Here is a 6,955-nt window from a genome sequence, read left to right as displayed (position 1 = left end):
GGATAACACTTGGAATGAAAATAAATAAAATGTCCAATAAAATATTAAATAAAAAAAAAAATGTTGTGAAGACCAAATCCCTGTGAGTAAAAGCAATGCATGTAAGTTAATCCAAACTTTTGATACTGTTTCACTTGAAGCTTCCTACCAAAAGAGAGGACCACTGGGATGTTTACCAAGTGACCTGTTTCTAACAGATTTGGTGATGGAAATAAATCCATCAACCCCAGCATCTCTTGAGTCATTCACATTAGAGAGAATGACTTGATAGTTATTTACTACAGAACCATGACACACGCCCTATGCTCTCTCTGAAACTTATGTATGCTTTAGACTCCTTTTTTTCCATGCACAGATGCTTTCTATTCATATACAAAGTGAATTTCTCTTTTGGTAGCTGTGTGGCTAATTTTAGGTTAATAGCTTTCTGTGAAAATTTCTTAAATGATTTTACAATAGAAGTTGTTCAGATTTTTTTCAAAATATAGAGCTTAAGGCTGATTACTAAACATTAGAAACTTTCCCTTAAAAATGTATTTATTGAGAATGGCCTAATAAAATTTGAATAAGACCACTTTAATATTTACTAAGCATCTAATCAAACTTTATCATCCATAAATATCACAATCTTCTCATATGATAATATACCAGACTTTAGACTGATAATTAATTACCAGACTTGAAAGCTATGTTCACCCTGAATTCAGAATTTTCTCTTGTCTTTTTCTAATATTAAAACTACCCAGATATATATTTATTAATTACCTGCTCTGTATCAAAATATACCATATGTACCTTATGTTATACTATTTTATACATATTCATAAAATTTATGAAACTTTTAAATTTACAGAAAAAATAGCAAATCAGATAGCTTGTAAAAATTCCTCCTTAGGGGGCATTTCTCCTATTGTTATCACCTTCCTTATCAGCTTTGTCATGAGAGAACAAAGATGACTGCTTTGTATTCATTCAAGTTTAAGCATAAATCAGTTACCTAATTTTAATATAATGCTATTTTCTTTTCATAATCCAACCAAGAATCCAATGTTATATACTTTTCATGTCTCCTTAGGTCCTACCTATTGTTTAGCACCTTAAATTTCCAGTGCAGAATTCCAAAAGTTCTCATGGACTTTTAACATATACATGATGAGTGTCTTGTACTATGTAAATGTTTATTTGAGTACAATCAAGGAAAAAAGAAAGTTTTTGAGAATTTCATACATGAATAGTTTATGTATATAACTCCTACTCCTATTTTCCCCTTCTAACTCTTACATTGTTCCCTTGCCTACATTCAAATCCAAATCCACAACCTCTTCTTTAATTAGTATTGTTACCTATATATGTATACATATGTTGTATATATATTATATCTTGATTGTAGTGGCCATTCATGGTTTTCAACTTGACTATATCTAGAATGAACTACAATCCAGAATTGGAAGGCTCACCAGTGATCCTAATATGGAGACAGGGAGATAGAAGTTTCTGACCAGGATCTTAGTATGGAGATCTTGAGGCATAGTGGCTATGAATTCCAGAAGATTAAGCCAGGAAGATATCCTAGTTCAATATCATCTAGGATTAAAGGTGTGGGGACACACCACACCTTTAATCTGGGATACACCTTCTGCTGGAGACCTACATAAAGTCATTGGAAGAAGAAAGACTCTCTCCTTTGCATGCTTGCCTTGTGAAACTGAGCAACTGCTAGATCCTTGGACTTCCCATTCACAGCTGCTGCTGACTATTGTTGGGAGTTGGACTGCAGACTGTAAGTCATCAACAAATTCCTTTACTATATAGATACCCATAAGTTCTGTGACTGTGAACCCTGACTAATACAGAAGTTGGTACTGGAATTGGTTCTAGAGGAGCAGAAGTATGAATCTTTTAAAAATCTGGAGTTGGCTTGTTGATTCACCAGCACCTTCAACTACTGAAACCGCTCCAGATTCTCTCCAACCTTGGAGCTCAGAGAATTTTGAAGACCCGTGGTTGAAACTATATTTCAAACTTAAAGAAGCTAATGCCCTTGATTATCTTAATAAATTAGGTGATTCAGTGTACAAAGCTTTCTACAATATTGGGAAAAAATCAGAAAATGGTTTTACTGGCTGGTTGCTCTTAGCATTTCGGGGCGAAAAACGATGAATGAAAGAAGTTGTGTGATAAAATCGAATGGCTCCAGACACAAGTAAATGATCTAAAAGTTGCTAAGTGTGTCCTTGAAGAGAATCCTCTCTCCAGCAGCATAGAGCTCAAGTTGCAGAAAATCAAACTGAAACCCTCATTGTAAGGTTGGCTGAACTACAGCAAAAATTTAAGTCTCATCCTCAGAGGGTGTCGACAGCTAAAGTAAGGGTACTAATTGGAAAAGAATGGGATCCTATAACTTGGGATGGGATGTGTGAGAAGACCCTGATGACACTGAGGATTTTGAATCTTTGGATTCTCAAGGGTTTGTCTGACCTGAGGAAGTAGGATCCTAAGTCCCACCCCTTGAAATAATGCCTTCCCCACCTGAGGAAATTAATTCCCCAGAGTCTGATAAACCAGCGGTGACTTTCAATGAAGAAAATGCCAGACAAGACAATACTGATATTTTTCAAGGCTCACCAATAACCAAACCTATAACCTATAACCTATAACCTTCCAAACCTATAACCTATAACCTTCTAAACCTATAACCAAACTCATGGCAAAACAGGCCCCTAGAGGGGAGGTAGAAATTGTAGACCATGAGGTAATTTGCTACATTACCAAGGAACTTAATGAGTTTGCTAATTCATTCAAGCAGAAACCCGGAGAATATGTGTGGGGATGGATTTTAAGGGTGTGGGATAATGGTGGAAGGAACATAAAACTAGAGCAGGCTAAGTTTATTGACATGGGCCCTCTGAGTGGAGATTCTAGGTTTAATATGGAAGCTCACATAGTTAAAAAAAAGGTGTCAGAAGTTTGTTTGAATGGTTGGCTGAAGTGTTTATCAAAAGATGGCCTACAGTAAAGGAAAGGGAGATGCCTGATACCCCTTGGCTTAGTTTTGTTGAAGGGATTTTAAGGCTTAGGGGAATTGCAATGCTAGAGTGGATATGTTGTATAAAACCTAATTCTCTACAACGGGAAGTTCGAGAAGATATGCTCTTCACCAATCCTACAAGATGCAAACTGGTGAGAGGGGAACCAGCACATTTGAAGAGTTTTGTCCTTGCCCCTTTCCTTGTGCCAGACCACAGGGTTGGAGATGCTTCTGCTCAAGTAGATGAATTAAATTCAATGTGTTTAATTGGGTCCCGAGGTAACAAGGGCCAGGTGGGAGCATTGAATCACCAGAGAGAAGGTGATTGTTGTTATTATAATGGACAGTGTAGACAAAAAAAAATTATAATTACATGCCATAATGGTCAACACAGGAGAGGTGAAATTTATATATTGGCATGACTTGTTTGGACCTTTGTTATTGGCTAGCCAATCACGGTGTTTCCAGGGACAAATTAGTTAGGAAGTCTACTGCATAACTGATTAATCTTTATAAGCAGAAAAATTCTCAAACAAATGAAAGAAAGGCTACATTATATCATGGTAAAAGGCAATCTTGGCCAGTGAATCAATTTCCAGATTTGAGCCAGTTTGCAGATCTAGAACCCCTTGAATGAAGGTGTGGCCAGGTTCCCCTGAGGAAGGATCTTGATGAATCACCTAAAACTTTTGCTGTTAGCCTTTCTCCAGTTCTTCCCCTATGGCCTTTTACAAGGGTAACTGTACACTGGGGGAGAGGAAACAATCAGACTTTCTGGGGTCGATTGGATACTGGTTCTGAATTGACACTGATCCCTGGAGATACCAAGAAACATTGTGGCCCTCCAGCTAAAGTTGGGGCTTGTGGAGGACTGGTGATTAATGGAGTTTTGACTGATGTCCGAATAACAGTAGATCCAGTATGTCCCAGACCACATCCTGTGTTCATCTCCCCAGTTCCGGAATGTGTAATTGGGGTAGATAAACTTAGAAATTGGCATAATTCTCACATTGGTTCCCTGACCTGGAGTGAGGGCTATCATGTTTGGAAAGCCTAAATGGAAGCCTTTAGAGTTGCCTCTGCCAAAGAAAATGATGGATCAAAACCAGTAGTGTATTCCTGTAGGAATTGCAGAAATTACTGCAACTATTAAGGGCTTGAAAGATGCAGGGGTAGTGGTTCTCTCCACATCTCCCTTTAACACTCCTATATGACCATTGTAGAAGATAGATGGATCATGGAGAATGACAGTTGACTATCGAAAACTAAATCAGGTAGTAACTCCAATTGCAGAAGCTGTACTAGACCTAGATTCATTACTTGAGCAAATTAACACATCTCCTGGCACCTGGTATATGGTTATTGATCTGGCAAATGCCTTCTTCTCCGTACCTGTCCTTAAGGACCACCAGAAGCAATTTGCTTTTACTTGGCAAGGCCAGCAATAATAGCTTCACAGTTTTGCTTCAAGGATATATTAATTCCCCCTCCCTCTGTAATAACTTAGTTAGAAGGGATCTTGATCATTTGTCTATTGCACAAAATATCACATTGGTATACTATATTGATGACATTATGCTGATTGGACCAAGTGAGCAGGAAGATTGGTAACACATATGCATATCAGAGGATGAGAAATAAATCCAACCAAAATTCAAGGACCATCTATCTCAGTGAAATTCTTAGGAGTACAGTGATGTGGGGCATGCAGAGATATTCTAAGGAGATCGATAAGTTATTGCACCTGGCCCCTCCTACAACCAAGAAAGAAGTACAACATTTAGTGGGTCTATTTGGATTCTGGAGACTGCACATTCCTCACTTGGGTGTGTTACTCAGGCCTATTTACCAAGTGACTTAGAAAGCTGCTAGCTTTGTGTGGGACATGGAACAGGACATGGAACTTCAACAAGTCCAGGCTGCTGTGCAGGCTGCTCTATTACTTGGACCATATGATCCAGCAGACCCGATGGTACTTGAGGTGTCAATGGCAAATAGTGATGCTGTTTGAACCTCTGGTCCCCTGTAGGAGAATCACAGAAGAGACCTTTAGAATTTTGGAGCAAAGCTCTACCATCATCTGCAGACAACTATTCTCCCTTTGAAAAACAGCTCTTGGCCTGTTATTGGGCCTTAGTGGAAATTTGACAATAGGCACCAAGTTACTATGCAATCTGAACTACCCATCATGAGCTGGGTACTATCAGACCCTTCAAGTCATAAAGTAGGATGTGCACAGCAGTAGTCTATTATCAAATGGACATGTTATATATGTGGTCAGTCCAAAGCAGGTCCTGAAGGCACAAGCAAGTTACATGAATAAGTTGCTCAAATGCCTATGGTTTCTACTCCTGTTACAATGCCATCTGCTGCCAAGCATGCACCTATAGCTTCATGGGGTATTCCCTATGATCTTCTAACTGAAGAAGAGAAGAGTAGGACCTGGTTTACTGATGGCTCAGCATATTATGCAGGCACCACCCAGAAATGGACAGCTGCAACATTACAACCTTTTTCTGGGACAACCCTGAAGAATTCAGGTGAAGAAAAATCTTAACAGTGGGCAGAACTTTGGGCAGTACACATGGTATTAAAGTTTGTTTGGAAGAAGACATGGCCAGATGTACGACTGTTCACTAACTCATGGTCTGTAGCCAATGGATTGGTTGGATGATTGGGGACTTGAAAAGATCACGATTGGAAAATTTGTGAGAAAAGCATCTGGGGAAGAAGTATGTGGATAGATCTCTCCAAATGGGCAAAAGATGTGAAGATATTTGTGTCCCATGTAAATGCTCACCAAAAGGGAACTTTAGCTGAGGAAGTGTTCAAGAATCAAGTGGATAAGGTGACTCATTCTGTGGACAGTCACCCTCTTTCCCCAGCCATCCCTGTCATTTCTTAATTGGGCACATGAACAAAGTGGCCATGGAAGTCAAGATGGAGGTTATGCTTGGGCTCAGCAACATGGACATCTACTCACCCAGGCTGACCTGGCTATAGCTATTGCTGAATGCCAGATTTGTCAACTGCAGAAACCAAAACTGAGCCCCAGATATGTCACAATTCCTCCAGGTTACCAGCCTGGCTATGAATCCTAGAAGATTAACAGAGGGAGATCTCCGAGTTCCAGGTCATCTGGAATTAAAGATGTGGGGGCACACACCTTTAATCTGGGCTACACCTTCTGCTGGACCTACATAAAGACATTGGAAGAAGGAAGACTCTCTCTCCTTTGCATGCTTGCTGTGTGGGACTGAGCAACTGCTAGATCCTTGGACTTCCATTCACAGCTGCTGCTGACCATTGTTGGGAGTTGGACTGCAGAATGTAAGTCATTAACAAATTCCTTTACTATATAGAGACTACCCATAAATTCTGTGACTCTAGAGAACTCTGACTAATACACTGATGAATTCATTTAGTGTTGCTCATATGCACTTGTGTTTGGGACTAACCATTTGGAATTGGACAACTTATTAAGACAACTTATCCTTGCAGAAGACTGAATATAACTTCCACAGCTATTAATTGATTTGCATCTAAATGTGTGGCCTTGGGATATTTCTCAATTCACAAACATGCCAATTATCTGAGCTTGTCAATTGGTGCCATTATATGAGTATCTTTTAAGTGCCCATGTGTTTATATTTTCATGAATGCTGCTTCACTATTTTATATAGAACAAACTATCTCATAGAAAGTGTTCTGATTTTTTTGGCTGCTAAAATATCTACAACTCTTCTTCCACTATCTTCCTGGAATCTTAGGTATAGGGATTATGTTGTAGATATATCAAATGAGGTGGGAAAATGCATGCTCAATTGTTCTCTGCTTTTTGAACAGTTGTGAATTTCTGTAATGGTCTCCTAGTCTTATAGCTAAAGGACTTCATATACCTACAGGTATGCTTCCAATCTATCTCCA

The sequence above is a fragment of the Mus caroli genome, chromosome 3 (assembly GCF_900094665.2).
Source record: "Mus caroli chromosome 3, CAROLI_EIJ_v1.1, whole genome shotgun sequence".
Classification (NCBI taxonomy): Eukaryota; Metazoa; Chordata; class Mammalia; order Rodentia; family Muridae; genus Mus; species Mus caroli.
Note: the sequence above shows the minus strand (reverse complement) of the source record.